Source organism: Bufo gargarizans, chromosome 8, assembly GCF_014858855.1.
Source record: "Bufo gargarizans isolate SCDJY-AF-19 chromosome 8, ASM1485885v1, whole genome shotgun sequence".
In the NCBI taxonomy this organism is placed as follows: domain Eukaryota; kingdom Metazoa; phylum Chordata; class Amphibia; order Anura; family Bufonidae; genus Bufo; species Bufo gargarizans.
This window is the reverse complement of record NC_058087.1, coordinates 136,975,394-136,994,759: the sequence shown is the minus strand read 5'-3', so window position 1 is coordinate 136,994,759 and position 19,366 is coordinate 136,975,394. Positions and strand designations below refer to the sequence as shown.

The 19,366-nt window shown below is 43.0% G+C and overlaps 1 pseudogene; it reads right to left on the bottom strand.

Moving 5' to 3' along the window:
• Positions 1-2,866: 2,866 nt before the first annotated feature.
• LOC122945433 lies at positions 2,867-4,513 on the bottom strand (annotated as a pseudogene).
• Positions 4,514-19,366: the final 14,853 nt, after the last annotated feature.

Below are 19,366 nucleotides of genomic sequence, written 5' to 3'. Positions count from 1 at the left end.
CTAATAAAAAGATATCATTCACTAATTATTACTGCTAATATTGTGTATATATTTTTTATGTCATAAAAGGCATGTCACTGTGGAAAGGGTCTAACACTGAAAAGCCACCATTGTCCCAATAAATTGGGTACTGGTGCCCTTTTCTATGTAATAATGACTATGTCAATATGATCATCTTTGAAATCATTGGAGTTATAGAAACTTATGAGCACCTGTTACATAGCGTGTGTGGACCCACTGTGTCAGCTGAGCAGATTTTGCTTGGGGCTACTCCTAATGGCATTGTCAAAGTGCTCCCCCTGGATTTCAGCCAAAAAACACTGACCCATTGGAGCCACGAGACACTGATGTGGAGCACCAAGGGATCAGGCGAAACTATTCAGGGATGGGCCGAGGTCAAGAAGAGCATGTTCAATCTGAAAAACAGTCAGAGGTCAGGGCAAAGGTTTCACCTGTCCGTCATTGAGCGAGCTGGGTCAACTTTGTCAGTGGCTTGTCTCCTGGGCATTGAAATTCGACATGCCCGACTCTTCATTTCTCCAATGTCATCTGTTGGAAGAGAGTTGGCACACTCCCATCCACCTAAGAAAGTTGATGGGTCCCTATGAAATCAACAAGTATGGCTGACTTTACACTCTACATCAACTTTTCCATATGCCCCCCCCCCCCCCCCCCAACCAAATTTACCACATTATCGACCTGGGTGTTATTTTGGGAGAAGAATAGGTCACCTCTTCTGATAAAACAAGGAAACATTTCATTAATATGATCAATTCACAGATCTCATATTTACTGTAAACATGTCCCATGGTGCAAAGATTTAGTATTGTATCACTACCTGTCCTCTATATTGTGTGGCTGTGTGCATTGTATTGTCCCCTGTACTATGTGGCTGTGTGCATTGTATTGTCCCCTGTATTGTATTGATATGTTTAGTAGCTCTGGTGTATACAGTATATATCAGTGTATATTGCCTGTCTGGATGGATTGCAGCTCTCCGGCCTCTATTCATATGACATATCTCTGGGGGAAGCGTCCCTCTCAGGCTCTTGTATGCAGTGTGTATTACCTCTATGTGATCGCCCGGTGTTGGATATTTCTGTGTGTGTCTATATGAATACATCTCTGCTGTGCACATCTGATGCTGAATACTTAGCACATGAAAGGCCAGGTGTATTAAACAGGCCAAATTGTTAGATGGAGGAGAAAGAAGACTATTGATAGAAAGCGGAAGCTGCACTTTCATCTCATTCATAGAGAAGGTCTATATTTGTAGTGAGGATATTATTATGTATATCAATGTAAAGTAAACATGTATTTGTACCTTATACACATTTTCATCAGACTTTCCCTAGCAGAGAAAATTCACAGTTAAATAGCAGGTTGGAACTACACACCATTAATATCATATAACCATATGGGTCCATTCACACTGTGCAGATTTTTTTTCATATTCTAGAGTAGTGATTAGATTCCAATAGAGAATAAACAGCTGGTAACTCACCATTCCATTGCTCCAAGTTTATTCATATCGATTCAGGTTAAGACAGAGATATTGCAGCAGTGAGACAATATTATCCCCATAGATATCAAAGAGCCAGACAAATAGATCATAGATAGATCCGTAGATAGATGATACATATATATTAGATACACACACTATTACATGGGTACTCTGGACACTATTACACTATTACTCTGGACACTATTACACCTTGTTGTGTATTACTAATGCTAGCCATAAGCAATAGGTAAACGACGCCTCAATAAACGTACATGCTCAGGTCAGTTCAGCCGCCATTGATGTAAAGCTGCCGTACTCTTCAGATAGTGGTCAACATTCCATTTCTCCTATTCTATAAACCCAAAGTGCGGGCTTATGTGAATGGGAAGGAGGAAATAGGCGGCTGCGAGGGATCTCTGGCAGCAGCTTATTTCTTCTCAAAGGATTGGGCATATTGATATTCAATATGTCCAATCTCAATTTCTCCAACATCTGCTGTCAAAGGAGAATTGGAAGCCGTCCATGTTTCCTCACACTGGGATCTGAGATCTTATGCACAATTTTTTAAATTACAGATGCATGCCTGGGCTGAGTTGAACATGCACGCTTCCCCCATTAGTATAAAATAACACAAGACATTCCATATAATTCAGTTTTACAAAACATTTATTTAAAGATTTTAACTGCATATATTATAATCACAAAGGTGCAAAATAAGCAAATTCAATGAACATAACTTAACTTTTCACAGAAAAGGACATTTGATCTCAGCACTATTACCAAGATTTGCTTTTGTGAGTGAACACAACATACGTGACGTTGTGTGGATGACACACTGGAGTTTGAAAATTCTGTCCTTCATAGAAGGTAATCTCCCATCCGTAGACACACATATAAGGGTAAGCCCATTGTTTATGGGAAAGTATGGGGACCATCTTGGGCTAAAAGCAGTGAACCAGATGCTGTGGCATTAAATGCACAGGGGAAATATATTGGGGAATAATCCTAATATTGTGCCAGGGGGCTATCTACAAGGGTTTCTTCACTTTTAGTGTTCTAAAGTCACACAGGTGGGTGTATTGAGCCTACTTCAGCCTTGTTATGTGAGTCCATGCTGGGAATTGTGGTTGGACAACTCTGGAAACTCATAGGTTACAGACAACTGGTACAAGGAAGGTTCTGCTCGGTCCATCAAAGAATCTTAAGGCTCTGTTTCCATATAAAACTATACGTGTAAAAATAATTCTATCCTAGGAATGTATAAAAAATAAAGTCTTAAATATATTAAATCTCTACTTTTCTGGTCCAAGTCCTGTTATTACTTGATCCTTATATTGGAGTCCATATATACAAGCTGGGTAATCACCAGGGTCTCCATAGGTCAGCAGGGCTGTAGTCCTGAGCACCTTGCTTGTCGATTCCTTGGTTGAAAGACCTCAGGGAATGGCATTCGCTTTCATTTGCAGATCTGCATTTCTGGGGGTCCATCCAGAAGCCGATCTGTGCTGCTAGTTGTCTGCCTTGGGTCACAAATTCTGCATCCTTCATAGACGGAGAGGAGGTTTGTTTGTATGGTGCCACCTCTAGAAATGAACAAAAATACCATACATTGGCATTATTGTATTGCCTAAAGTCAATTATGCTATCATATGCTGATTTATAGGCTATATACACTACTATCTGCAGCATAACATAGGCCAGTTGCAAAATGTATACCAGAGCCCCCCGACTGTCTTGTGCTGATATACCATATAGTAGACAGGGCCCATCAAGCACCCTTTATAGTTACATCCCTGGCTATCACTCATATTTACAAGTCTAAAAGGTGTATACCATTATTATCCAATAGAGAAACTACAAGCCTCAGCAACTCTTTACAAAGACCCACTGAATATAATTGAAATAACCATGCAGACTACAATTAAAAGAAAGAAAAGAAAACATGAATCTTCTAGCAGGTATAATTTGTCTCTTCCAGGTAATGAATTTGGTGAACTCATGAGCAAACCAGGTTCTTGTGTGAGTATCAAATGACTGGAAGTATTGTATAGCTGGAGAGCTGAAGACAAGATCACTCACCTTTGGTTGCATGGTGGAGCTGTTGTCTCAGGAAAGTGACCGTCATCTCCAGGATATCGGCTTTCTCAGGTTTCGGAGGGGAGCTCATGTCTCTGGAACTCCTTCTCCAGTAAGATGCGCAGCTGCTCAATGCTGCTGTTAATCCGGTCTCTCCTCATCTTCTCGATCACCGGTTTCCTCAGCTATAGAAAACAAAAATATATCTAATTCCATGCTCCAGTATCCAGGTCTATGAATGAGACCTAAAGCATAAAGTCATTTTCCTAGGTGTGTTTAAATCTACTGTGTACTCTATATTCATATGGTGGGTCCCCTACAGATGCTAGAAGTTTCCAAATATTCATCTGTTTTGGGGCTTGCTTTGCTTGCCGCACTGGGAATTTGTCCTGACCTAATAGAGCAGGTTCTGATGGTAGGACTCACTTCTATCAACAAGACATGCCCTAAAGGACAGAGAGCTTAAACGCACTCCCTACTACACTCTCATAAAGTTTCACAAACTAATTTCTGATATTTAGCAAATTAGAAATACAAAAAATAAGTAAAACTGTTATATGCCAAAAATAAGTCAAAAGAATTACCAATACAAGCAAAGTCAAATATAATGTATTTCAAAAATATCAGTTACAAATCCCCCAAAATAAGTTTTATATCTCAAAAATAAGTAAAAACAATTACCAATACAAAAAGTCTAATAGTATATATTTCAAAAAATAAATCAAAGGATTACAAATCCCCAAAAGTAAAAAATTACAAATCCCATTAAAAATTAAAAAAATTTAAAAAAGTTCAAAGAAATATATATCCCAAAATAAAAAAAAGAGCTATACAAAGTTAAAATTACTCATACTACATAGTCCAACCTTTTACCTTGCGCATGTCTTTGCCCAAGTTACTCTCAGAGTCTTCCATCTTATTATTAGGAGCCATGTAAGGTCCAAAGTAAAGTCCTTGCTCTGGTGGGGCAGGCAGTGAATGTCTGGGTGGGAATGGCTGAAGCTTCCCTTTATACCCACCTACTCTGCATAACAGAGTGTGAAGTTTTCCCTCTTTAGAGGTTCCCACAGTCTGTAGCCAATGGGCGATCAGGCCCTGACAATAGAAGTGTGTTAGGAGGCACAGCATCTGGAGCTGGCCATAAAATTAGAGGAAGAGAAGTGTGGGAGAGTCTGGTAACACTAGGACTTGCTGCAATTGATCTCCTTGCTTCTTCCTCTGGCAGCTGTTAGCAAAACATTGAGTTTTTTTGAGCTCATTAAAAGTTCATATTATCCTCCTGGCACATGACAGGTCATAAAGATACTTGCATGTGTGATCACAATTCATGTAGCCAGACGTTAAGTACCATTGTGCTACAAGTTATAAGGCACACGTCCCTCCTAGCCAGGAGACAATCCTTGTATCAGCACTTTATGTTCATTCTTGTCAATATATAACCAGTATAATCTTAATGTAAATAATTAAAACAATTATTATAGATTTTTTGCCATTTTACTTATAGTGCAATAATGAATAAAACAGTTGATATCGGCTCTTGCCATTTCAAAGGTGCCAGATAAAAAGACATTTTAATAAATTGCACATGGTAGGTGGGAGGCACTGTTTTTAGATATTGCATTGTTGCTGAGGAACTTCGAGTTAATGCAACACTAACATATACTAAAGTCAATTTTAAAGGGAACCTGTCATCAACTTTATGTTGACCTCACTGACGGCAGCATAAATTAGTGACAGAAATGCTGATGTCAGCAGTGTGTCACTCATGAGCTAAAAGTCAGTGGTTGCCGAGAACCAGCATCATAATCATTGCAGCCCAGACCTAGAAAAGAGTCAAATCTACCTGAGAAGAGTCCTGGTTACTCATAATCTCCTGCTCTCCCGTCCATCTGCTGATGGTTGGCAGTTCTCTCCTAGAGAGAAGGGAGAAAACCAGGTAGAAGACATCGGTCATCAGCAGGTGGGCAGGAGAACAGAAAATTCATGAATAACCAGGACTCTTCTCAGGTGGCCGGGACTCTTTTCCAGGCCCAGTCTGCAATGATTGTGATGTTGGTTCTCGGCAACCACTTACTTTTAACTTATAAATGACAGACCGCTGAAATCAACTGACCTGTCTCTACTTTATTCTGCCGTTAGTATGGGCAGCACAAAGGTGATGACAGGTTCCCTTTAAGGGATACCAGTTGACTTACTGTGTACATATTTGGATATAGTATAATTATATTTTGAATCATGTAAGAGTTAGTATAAAATACATTCTTAAAGCACAACTCTACCCATTGGGATCCCTAAGATTATAATTATTAACTGAATGCTTGTTCAACCAACAGTTTATCACCTCCGATCCTCAATACATTTATGCAGACTTCTCCAGTGAATAAAAGGATTTGACATGTTGGATATCAACCCTTATCTCTCCGACATGTGCTGATAATAGATAGATGTGAGATAGGCAGAAAGATAGACAGATAGCTAAATATAGATGCCCGGCCAGTGCTGAGGAAATTGTCACATTCATCAAGAAACTAACATGTATGACCAAATTAATACACGTTTTTGCCTCACTGTTTGCCAAACAGACGGCACATAAAGATTTTTTTGTGATGCCAATAAAAACATTTTCTTTTCAAAACATTTTCAGCTGGCTCGTATTTTTTTTAGATAATTTTATTAATTATTATTTCTTTTTTTAGCACAGATTTGTTTAGAACTCTTGCTGATTTGTCTTGTTTGAGGCCTCATGCACACGGCTGTTTTTTGGGTCCGCATCCGAGCCGCTCGGATGCGGACCCATTCACTTCAATAGGGCCGCAAAAGATGTGGACAGCACTCCGTGTGCTGTCCGCATCCGTTGCTCCGTTCCGTGGCCCTGCGAAAAAAATTGAACATGTCCTATTCTTGTCTGTTTTGCGGACAAGAATAGGCATTTCTACAATGGGCCGCCCGTTCCGTTCCCGTAAATTGCGGAAGGCACACGGGCAGCTTCCGTTTTTTGCGGAACCGCAAAAAAACTGAACGGTCATGTGCATGAGGCCTTAGAGAATGAATTTCCCACAGAAAACTTACAAAAAGGCCTTTGATGTTTTGCTGGTCTTTGATGGGGAAGAGAGACCTAAACCTCACCCTGATCCTCCTCCCCCATCAACTATCAGTTCTTAACACAAGAGTGCCACATCTCACAAACCTTTGTAAAACATGCTCTTATCTATGGGTATCACTGGTAGGCAGGATTTTCCCAGATAGGCTTTTTTTTTTTTTACAGCATTTTTCATGTAAGTTCTCGGAATATAGTATTTCCATGATCTAGCTTTAAACTAGCCGAATATGTGATTTGCTGTGAGGAATTAGTATCTTTGAATATTTAAATTAAATTAATCGGTTTATTCATTTAAACCATTTGGTGATATTGCAACTAAGTGTACCTGTACTTAAAAAAAAAAAAACATTTAATATGTCCTAAAAGTACAGGTACCCTTTAAATACGTAAAGCTGACACCTAATAACCAATTCGTTGGGGATATAAAGTAATGGATGACTCCAGGTATACTTACAGTATCATCTATATCTGAACTGATTATAATGTACTGTAGAGTTGGAATTATTGTTGTCATTGGTAAAATAATATTATTTGGCAGCTGTGTAGTGCAGTGCATGGTGACTTAGGGGTCTGAAGGTACATCTGCCATATAAGAAACACCAGTATTATAAATGACACGTGGTAAGTGAAGGACAGTTTTTACATTGGCGACCATGAACTTCACCTTACCTTTTTGGTCTCTACTCAGTGAAGGAAGCTATTTTATGGACTGGACCAACATTTACAAAAATGACACCTATCAATTCTCTATGAACCTGTGATCTTACATCTCAATATTGTAACTTACTAAATTTCATTGACATTATGGTGACCCCCTAAGTTCACTTTAAATGGGTCTTACACTACAAAAACTGTGGCAGAAACTTTTTAAAAAATGTCCCTGACCACATTCTGGACTCATTACACCATTTCTCTATAGTGCAGGACTCCTTTCAGTAAGGCCATTGGATGTTTTACAGTACGCAAATTGTGGATCCGCAAAGCACGGATATCGGCTGTGTCCCTAATAGAACAGTCCTATCCTTGTCCATAGTGCGGACAATAACAGGACATGTTCTTTGCAGAATGGCCATGCAAACACGGAATGCACATTCCGTTTTTTTGCAGCCCCATTTAAGTGAATAGTTTTGCATACAGGCCGCAAAGAAAAAAAGGAACAGACACGGAAAAAAAAATACGTTTGTGTGCATGAGCCCTAACAATGTTCATTAAAATGTTTTCTGCTGTTGTAATACCACATAATTACCTATAGGGGTCAGTGAAGCGTTTTAATCTAGATCAAGCTATAGGATACAAGTAGATCAAACTGCCACTATTATACCAGACTATAGGAATGTTGTTCATTTGACAAAGTTACAATCTGTTGAATTACGTGACCACTACTTTATAAAATGACTCTCGTTTTATTTAAAGGGGGCTATCCTATATGAAATCTTACTGTCATATCTGATGACCTTTTCTAAATCTAGAAATAATTCTAGCTCCTGGTTTGGTAGGTTTCAGTGGCCATCAAATAGGAAGAAAGGCCAGTGTGATGGGTAATATACGAATATGTATGAAATAATTAAAATGTTATAAGTTGATTTACAAATTTAGACAACTACCGTATGTAACTACTATATCAAAATGGGAACATTTCCATTAGTTGAAACTTAGTAACAGACACAGCAATACTCTAAAAAAAAGTTATGTCTCTGCACGACTTAAGCAAAGACATACCATCCCCTATGAAACAGCTGGGGGTAGTATTCTTCTTGAATGTAAGGAAGTGTGCCTCTTCACACCTCTATGTCCTCCTTCACTTCCAAGTTCTGCTCATTGAGAATGTCGACCATTGCCATCACACTCATTGTTATGAGAAATTCCACAGGGAATCCAGGCACAAGTTCCCATGAGAAAAACCAACAACTGCCGAGGTCCTGAAAAAGAAAACCAAAAGAAGGAACAAACAATACAAGAGAAACAAATCAAGGGTTAATTTTTTCACATCAGATATTGATACGACTGAAGCCCCTACAGATACATCCGATTCAGGACCGTAGCTGGGTTCATACAACACAAACCTGCACTCCGATAGGGTAGGGTAGGTCCTGGGACAAATCCACAGAAGTATACCACTCGAGCAAGCCAAAGCACCAATTACATGGAAATGGCAAGGAAAAGAATGACCCGGACATTACTGTGTTAAATCTGAGAGTATTAAATAAAGGTTTAAATTATGCTCCATCTGCTCAGTTCAATGTGTATTCTGCAATGTTGGACATTAATCGGTTTATGTGCTAATTGACAGTGAAAACATTTTTTTTTCCCTTGAATCTGATGGGAACAGGAAGTTGGTGTAAATGGGGGAAATGATGCCCATGATAATAGAACTAATGAATTTGCTGGTCTCAAATTTTAGGAGCAATTGTCATTGCTGTCGTTGAAATCTCTTTCTAATTCTGATTTTTGTTCTCCCTGCATCGACTATGAGGAAACTAAATCTATTCCAAACCCTTATTTTTATCCAGGTCCACAGTTATGTATGAGTTTCAGATGCTGATTGAGGAAGAATTGCAAATATTGTATAAGCAAAAAAATCCAAACAAAAATTGAAAAATGCATAAATACACAGCCTTAAAACAACTAGGTGACAATTCCAATATCACTATTAGATCCTCCGACAAGGGGGGGGGGTCCATAGTGATACCGGACAGCGGGCTTTATGAATAACAAATCATGGATATGCTACCAGATCCATCAGTCTATAGAAGGTTACATTCAGATCCTACTGATCCTACCAGATCCTAGTGCCACTTTGAGAACTGATACAAGAGGGGATAGCACTAGGCTTTTTTTCTTTAGAAAAATGGGAAGAATATTTGAATAACCCCCACCGACCATTCCCATTTTCCATGCATTACCAAAAGCACACAAAAATATTTCCCCCTCACCTTTCTGCCCCATCATAGCCGGATCAGCTCCTTAATGGAACGAATATGCCTGTGGCTGGACTCCAGACTGCATCCCCTGGTTTTTAGAGCACCAGATTTTCTAAAGGACTCACACAAGATGTCCTGAGTAGTGTTGGGCGAGCATGCTCAACCAAACAAAATTTTGACTCGAGCATCGTGATGCTCGGCACATCACAGTGTACGGCCAAACACTGCATGTGCTCGAGTGCGATGATCGAGTCTCCTCCCCGCACGTTTGTTGGCTGCTATACACTGTAATGCTGTAGCCATGTTGTGATTGGCTGGCCAGAACGCACCATCGGGTGCTATATAGCACCAGATGACAAGTGATTCGGCTCAGTCTTAGGCCTCATGCACACGACAGAATTTTTTCACGGTCCGCAAAACGGGGTTCCGTTGTTCTGTGATCCGTGTTCGTTTTTTCTTCCGATCGATAACCATGGCAACCAGGACGCTACTGCAGTTCTGGCTGCCATGGTTACTTAGCAATATTAGAAGCATTATACTTACCTGCTGCGCTGTCTGTGACCGGCCGGGCGCTCCTCCTACTGGTAAGTGACAGGTCTGTGCGGCGCATTGCTTAAAGCACAGATCTGTCACTTACCAGTAGGAGGAGCGCCCGGCCGGTCACAGACAGCGCAGCAGGTAAGTATAATGCTTCTGATATTGCTAAGGCCGCACTGGCCACCAATCAAATTTATATAGTAGAGGGAGGGAGGGGGGGCCGCACTGGCCACCCATGAAATTAATACAGTAGAGGGAGGGAGGGGGGCCGCACTGGCCACCAAGGAAATTAATACAGTAGAGGGGGGGGGGGCCCGCACTGGCCACCAATGAAATTAATACAGTAGAGGGAGGGGGGGGCCGCACTGGCCACCCATGAAATTAATACAGTAGAGGGAAAGAGGGGAGCCGTGGGAGTCCGCACTGGCCAGAAGCAGTGTCTGCGGGTCACACCACTGCCTCCTCTACCCCTGTGTTACGTGCTGGCCAATCCACTGTGCAAGACGCAGGCCCGGATGCCTACCGCCTTGCACCTGGACCTTCGCAAGCACCATCATCTAGCACATCCACTTCTGTGTCCCAGCGCAGCGTACAGATGTCCATAACCCAGGCCTTTGAAGGAAAGCACAAATACCCAGCCACCCACCCACAGGCCATAGCACTAAATGCGCACCTTTCCAAATTGCTGGCCCTGGAAATGTTGCCAGTTAGGCTTGTGGACACTGAGGCTTTCCGCCGCCTAATGACGGCAGCTGTCCCACAGTACTCTGTCCCCAGCCGTCAATATTTTTCATGGTGTGCAGTCCCAGCCTTGCACCAGCATGTGTCCCGTAACATCACCCGTGCCCTGACCAATGCAGTTATTGGAAAGGTCCACTTGACTGATACATGGACAAGTGCTTTTGGCCAGGGATGCTACATTTCCCTGACAGCACATTGGGTGAACGTTGTGGAGGCCGGGAGCGAGTCGTACCCTGGCATGGCACAGATGCTACCGACGCCAAGGATTGCGGGCCTACTTCCAGCAGGATTTCTGCCACGACCTACATTAGTGGCTGCAACCACCCCTCCTCCTCCACTTCCACCTCTAAATTCTCATCTTGCAGCACCAGTCAACCATCAGTCAGTAGCTGGAAGCAGTGTAGCACTGCAGTGGGGAAGCGGCAACAGGTCGTGCTGAAACTAATTTGCTTAGGTGATAAACAGCATACCGCCGCAGAACTGTGGCAGGGTATAAGGGACCAGACTGAGCTGTGGCTCTCGCCACTCAACCTACAACCAGGCATGGTTGTGTCTGACAATGGCCGTAACCTGATGGCGGCTTTGGAGCTCGAAAAGCTCACACACATACCATGCCTAGCCCACGTGTTCAACTAAGTGGTTCAGCGGTTTCTCAAAACCTACCCCAATTTGCCTGAGCTACTGGTAAAGGTGCGCCGCGTTTGTGCACATTTCAGAAAGTAATCTACAGCTGCCGCCGGTCTGGCAACGCTGCAGCAGCACTTGGATTTGCCAGCTCACCGACTGCTGTGCGACGTGAGCACGCGCTGGAACTCCACGTTCCACATGTTGGCCAGGCTTTGTGAGCAGCAGAGAGCAGTAGTGAAATACCAGCTGCAACATGGTCATCACTTTCTACAGTCAGCTTCTGCTCTTCACAATCGACGACTGGACATGGATGTCTGACCTCTGTGAGGTTTTAAGCAACTTTGAGGAATCAACACAGACGGTGAGCTGCGATGCCGCTATTATCAGCGCAACCATCCCACTTCTGTGTCTACTGAAACGCTCGCTGCTCACAATGAAGGCGGACGCTATGCATGTGGAAGAGGTGGAAATGGTGGAAGACAGTACACAGGGTGATAGCCAGACCACACTCAGTTTGTCTTCTCAGCGCGAATAGGATGATGATGTAGAGGAGAAGCAGGAGACGGTTGCCTCCGCTACAGAGGGTAGTACCCATATCAGGTTTATTCCATTTGTTCAGTGTGGATGGGCCGAAGAGGAGGAAGAGGATGAGGAGATTGAGAGTCATCATCCTGATGAGGACAGCAAATTCTTTGTTGGGACTCTGGCACACATGGCTGACTTTATGTTATGCTGCGTATAACAAAATGCGTATAACCCTTGCGTTATACGCATTTTGGCCAACACCAATTACTGGTTGTTCACCCTTCTCGACCCCCGCTACAAAGAGAACTTCTCATCTCATTCCTGTGGTGGATAGGACTAGCCACTAGCAGTTCCAACAGAGGCTTGGGAACACTCTCCAAGGCCTGGGACAGTTTTATGACACCCCGCCAGAACCCTCACCCTGTTGCGCTGCCTAGTGTCACAATGAGTACGTAGCAGACTGTGTCAGCATCCTCAGTGATCCCTAGTGCCCTACAACTATTGGGTGACCAAGCTGGACATGTGGCACAAACTGCCGCTCTACGCCTTGGAGGTGCTGGCCTGCCCTGCCGCCAGCATTTTGTCAGTGCGGGTATTTAGTGCTGCTGGGGGCAACTGATAAGCGCATCCGCCTGTCAACTGAAAATGCTGACAGGTTGACTCTTATAAAAATGAACAAGGCCTGGATTGCCCCTGACTTCTCTACTCCACCAGAGAAAAGCGGCTGAACATAAAGGCACTCTAAATGTGGCTTTTATGGTGTATTGGATACACTGTATTCCCATGCACCCCTTCCACCACAAAAAAAGGGTATATGGTTCAATCTTCCTTTTCTCGTCCTCCTCTTCCATCATATCAACATGCTTATTAGGCTGCCCTCGCTCCTAATGTTTTAGAGGGTCAGCCCAGCAGCAGACCCTCACCCCTAATGTTTTAGAGGGTCACCAGCAGGCCCTCACCCATAATGTTTTAGATGGTCAGACCAGCAGCAGGCCCTCGCCCCTAATGTTTTAGATGGTCAGATCAGCAGCAGGCCCTCATCCTTAATGTTTTAGGGGGTCAGCTCAGCAGCAGACCCTCCCCCCTAATGTTTTAGAGGATAAGCTCAGCAGCAGGCCCTCACCCCTTTTGCTCTTTTTAACATTTTTTCCTTTGTGAAGACTACTGGGGCACCAAGGAGAAGGCACTATACTGTATATATATATAAAGAGGCACTACTGGGGGTGCTATATATAAAGGGGCACTACTGGGGGGCACTATATGTAAAGAGGCACTACTGGAACCTAAATGGGGATGATTACTAAGTAGTGCCCTAAAAGGAGCTAATAATACTAAATATCTGTGTTTGTTCAGTTATACAGAAAGAAGCTGTGAAAAAAGGAAAGAGAACAACTCCAGTCAGAGGAGACATCATTCATAGTCTCTGAGTGGGGGCCTATACCCCCCCCCCCCCCCCCGGGCGGTCTGCGACAAAATAGATTTGTGTGAAACTGATCCCTGACAAAAAAGGTTGGGGACCACTGCTGTAGAGCACCCGAGCATCCCAAAGTGTTCTACTTGAGCACCAGAGCACCCAAGCACTTTGGTGCTTGATTAACACTAGTCCTGAGAATTATGGACAATGTAATGTGGGAGGGGAGTTATACATGGGCAACTTGCGGAAGATATATCGATGACGTCCTCCTCATTTGGAGTATCCGAAACTTTGTTTCCTATTTGAATAGCAATGATATAAATCTCTGTTTTACGTTCAGCGCACATCCACAAGACATGGATTTTTTGGACATACATTTATATGGAGATATAGAGAATAACAAAATACTAACCAGCCTGTATAGAAAACCCATTACAAGTAATGCCCTTTTACATGACCAAAGCTGTCATCCGAAACATGTTACACAAAATTTACCAAAAGGAGAGTTTATCAGAGCTAAAAGGTCATGTAGTGAAATAAGTAAATATGAGCAGGAATGCGATAAAATCAGAATGAAATTGAGGAATGGAGGGTACACACCACTAACCATCGAGACAGCAAAATAAATAATAGAAAAACTAGACAACAATATCTGAATAATACACAAAAATAAAAGAGGGAGCAGTTTAAGGGGACACAATACCGAGTACAAGATTATACAAATCATTAGAAAATATCTACCTATTCTGAAGAGGGATAATGATCTCAGAAGGATTCTAAGTCATGGTTGTAGGTACGTGGCTAATTGTTAAAAAACCATAGGTAATATGATAGCACCAAGTATGTTCCCAAAAATAATAAAACAGACAAGAATATGTGGCTCTGTACTAAAGGATCATATGCATTCAGGAGTTTCAATGTTTTTGATTTTACATATTTCTGAGATTTCTGGTTGCTATGGGTTTTGTTCATTGATTTGTTATCCTGACTAAACTGTTTGCAGCTATAGCAACTTCTATTCATTCATGATGTGCTTTGCTACTTAGATTTTATTCACCTGAGCTTACTGAGTCCACCCTTCGTGGGAGGTGAGCCTATGGGCAAAAATGGTATAAAGGTGTATTCAGACATGAGTATGTATGCCATGAGGAAGAATGTTTTGTTACATTCGAAACGCATAGCATTTTATGGCTTATTTATTTGATGGTTTTAAAGCGCTATAAACAAAGTGCTGAGGTCATTGTACAAGGAAAGAATAGATAAGCTTTATTGTGAATGGTGGATCCTGTCTTATCACAGAGGTGATATCATTACAGGCGGGATTAGAGTGACAGATGAGCAGATAACTTCTGTAAAGTGATCTGTACAGACCAAGAAATGGCGCCTATTATTAGGCCTAGTGGCCAGTGCGAAAACTGCAGGATTTTATGGTTTTTGTTTAAGTTTAGATATTGACATGGAAAATGAAAAACATCAAGTTCTTTAAAAATATGTTAAACATAAAAACGCGATTTTTACCAAAAGGCTATTTTCTGATGACACATCCCCTTTAATGGTAAACTGGTAAATCAATGTCAAAATGTAAGGAGCTGAGACTGGGTTAAAGCCATCTTAGGCACATAAAATAGGGTAGATATTAATGGAATGATTGTCCTGACCTTACAGCTAGCTTCTTTCAGGTGGGGGTAAAAACAGGGTTTCCCTGGGATGGAATAAATCAGGAGTAGGCATAAGCCACTGGCATCTACAGTGATTATATAGTGCTTTAGGGCAGCTGCCTGACATCAGCTCAGAGAACATTATGGAGCTTGGTGTGAAAGTGTGTCTGGCACACGCATGTGAGAAATACCATACATGTGCAAAGAGGAAGCCTTCCTTCAAAGCTGACACTCACATTACAGTTGTAGGCAGTTATATTTCACTACCAGTGGAACAATATCCCTTCCGGCCCACTGTGCAATAAGTTCTTAGTTCCTGGTATATTGTAGTGATAGTGCAGTGTCCCAGGGGGTCAGTAGTGTGTGCTGGGCTTTGTAGTGCAGATTGACCACTAACCTGGGATCCACTGTCGTCTTCAATTGGGGCAAACACTGGAACAGGCAGGTAGTTAAAGAGTTCGTGACGCCAGTGTCAATTAAACGGTGACACGCCGTGTAAAGTATGGTGGACAAATGAAGCAAGCACAGGATAGCCAACAAAAACTGGAACTTTACTGAATATCAGCGATAATAATACATGGACACTGGTAGTGCACAGTTCCATACAAGACGGTTGGTTTTGGAAGAATACAGATGGTTCTTGACAGTACAGAAAGGCCGGTCTTAGCGATGAATTATACAGAGTGTTAATTACAGGAGATGCAGTACAGGCGGCTTGCACACTATTCCTGTCTGGTCCCGCTATATGTGAATTTCTCCAAGGTCTAATGCCCTTTGTCTGGCGTACCCTTGAAGCTGTCCTTATCTCGTACCTCCTCTGTTATCTTGAGTACCTCTCGCTTTATCTGATCGGCCTCTGTGGTAATCTGTGTCTTGGCTTGTGGCTCACTTATGCTGCTTCAGCTGAACGGATGGTGACTCAGGAGGGGAACCTTTTCCTTGGATCCGGAACCCGGTTACAGGGCCTTTACTACCCTCTCCTAGCCGGCAGGCTTCAGGCCTGCTCTGCTCTCACAGGCCCATAGCCTGGCCTTCACACAGACACAGGATCATTTCTGACCTCTGCTTCCCACTGTCTGTCTCCTCAGCCTAACTGCTATTACTTCCTGACTGGGCCTTATATAACCTAGGGTTCTCTAGCTCCCTCTAGTGACTCAGAGCTGGAACTACACCCTAGCCGGCCTGCAATGCACGTTTCACAGTAACAGGAAATACATAGCATGACATTATAGATATTCTATACCAACTTCCCCTTAAATACAGGGGGAACGACAATACCCAAGTGACCCTTCAGTAGTGACGGGCATCTCGCTCCTGTACACTACATACCCCGCTGCTTTAAGCTGAGTACGACCTCGTACTCCATCAGGGCCCGTCCAACTGGAATCATGACCTGCAATAGAGGAAGACACATGCACACATACAAATATGTCATTTACACTCTAATCAGACCCAATTGGAAATGGCGAAGTGCGGTGACAAGGGGCGTCGTTCTCTTTCTTCACAGGATAGTGAGTGGAACGGGGGCGCTGACCTGGCACAGCGGATGTTGAAAGAACCAGGATAGTCCATGACAATAAATAAGTCCATAATAAATTAACCTCTCAGAGGCTTGCACATAGGAAGTCCATCTCTGGGCACATACACTTGAGTAGAAAAACCGGTTATTAAATACTGTCAGCAGCACATATACAGACGTGGACAAAATTGTTGGTACCCTTTGGTCAATGAAAGAAAAAGTCACAATGGTCACAGAAATAACTTTAATCTGACAAAAGTAATAATAAATTAAAATTCTATAAATGTTAACCAATGAAAGTCAGACATTGTTTTTCAACCATGCTTCAACAGAATTATGTAAAAAAATAAACTCATGAAACAGGCATGGACAAAAATGATGGTACCCCTAGAAAACACAGAACATAATGTGACCAAAGGGACATGTTAATTCAAGGTGTGTCCACTAATTAGCATCACAGGTGTCTACAACCTTGTAATCAGCCATTGGGCCTATATATATGGCTCCAGGTAATCACTGTGTTGTTTGGTGATATGGTGTGTACCACACTCGACATGGACCAGAGGAAGCAAAGGAAAGAGCTGTCTCAAGAGATCAGAAAGAAAATTATAGACAAGCATGTTAAAGGTAAAGGCTATAAGACCATCTCCAAGCAACTAGATGTTCCTGTGAGTACAGTTGCACATATTATTCATAAGTTTAAGATCCATGGGACTGTAGCCAACCTCCCTGGACGTGGCCGCAGGAGGAAAATTGATGACAAATCTAAGAGACGGATAATCCGAATGGTAACAAAAGAGCCTAGAAAGACTTCTAAAGAGATTCAAGGTGAACTTCATGCTCAAGGAACATCAGTGTCAGATCGCACCATCCGTCGTTGTTTGAGCCAAAGTGGACTACATGGGAGACGACCAAGGAGGACACCATTGTTGAAAACGAATCATAAAAAAGCAAGACTGGAATATGCCAAACTACATGTTGACAAGCCACAAAGCTTCTGGGAGAATGTCCTGTGGACAGATGAGACAAAAATCGAAGTTTTTGCCAAGGCACATCAGCTGTATGTTCACAGACGAAAAAATGAAGCATATCAAGAAAAGAACACTGTCCCTACTGTGAAACATGGAGGAGGCTCTGTTATGTTCTGGGGCTGCTTTGCTGCGTCTGGCACAGGGTGTCTTGAATCTGTGCAGGGTACAATGAAATCTCAAGACTATCAAGGAATTCTAGAGAGAAATGTACTAGCCAGTGTCAGAAAGCTTGGTCTCAGTCGCAGGTCATGGGTCTTGCAACAGGACAATGACCCAAAACACACCGCTAAAAACACCCAAGAATGGCTAAGAGGAAAAAATTGGACTATTCTAAAGTGGCCTTCTATGAGCCCTGACCTCAATCCTATTGAGCATCTTTGGAAGGAGCTGAAACATGCAGTCTGGAAAAGGCACCCTTCAAACCGGACACAACTGGAGCAGTTTGCTCATGAGGAGTGGGCCAAAATACCTGCTGAGAGGTGCAGATGTCTCATTGACAGTTACAGGAAGCGTTTGATTGCAGTGATTGCCTCAAAAGGTTGCGCAACAAAATATTAAGTTAGGGGTACCATCATTTTTGTCCATGCCTGTTTCATGAGTTTATTTTTTTACATAATTCTGTTGAAGCATGGTTGAAAAACAATGTCTGACTTTCATTGGTTAACATTTATAGAATTTTAATTTATTATTACTTTTGTCAGATTAAAGTTATTTCTGTGACCATTGTGACTTTTTCTTTCATTGACCAAAGGGTACCAACAATTTTGTCCACGTCTGTATAAAATGACAATACAGGACTCTGACAATACCAGGGCCTTGTTATCCTGGCAAGTCCTGCTTACCCTTTAAAATAGTGCTGACATAAAAATGTCTTTTCAACCTGAAATGGGGGTGAAAAGGGGTTAAATTTGTGCAAAACTTTCAAGGCACAACCGGGAATTCAGCAGCAAACCGGATGTCCCAAACAAAAACAGAGGCAGCTGGAAGCATTGACTCACAGTGGCACATCATTCAACTAGGAGGCCACCGGCCGTGGGTAACTGGCAGCGAGCTTCACCAGCTCTGCCAACTGGAGGGACAAACGGCCATTAAGGAAAGGAACAGGAGGGCAAAAGTACTCACAGCCGGGTATCATGTTCCTCTTCCGACGACGAGTCGACATATGGCACCTGCAGCAGTTGTTCCGGCAAGGACGGCCACATTTGAAACCCGTCTCCCCTGACAATTTTTAGAGGGGGAGGTTTATCTTTCACGGCCTCCATCTCGGCCTCCGTCCTCGGGAATGGAAACCACCGCTCGCCTCCTGCGCAGCCAAGGTCCGCCACCCAGTACACCCTCTTTCTCAGGGCCTCTAGTTCTGCCTTGGTACAGGTGGTCGGATTTACCGGAGGTCCAGGGGGTCCGGCCGCTGGGGTAACAAGGGCAACTGCGGTTTGGCGCCGGGCCTCAGCACATTCTTCTGCCCGCCGGCAGCTGTCCTGTCGCTCTTTCTCCTCTTCTCTCACTGGGTGCAGCGACGACACTGGCTCCTCCCACACACTGGGCCGGTCAACCTCCATCTGAGCCCCGCCTCCCAGGCGTAACTTTTCAAAGTAGTTAGCCGCTTCGCCACTCCTCAAGGTGGGCGGCGCTCCAGGGCAGTCGTCTCCTCCTTCCTCTTGGAAGGTTTCGGCGCCAATTTTTCGCGCCTCTGCACATCCTGATGGCGCAGTA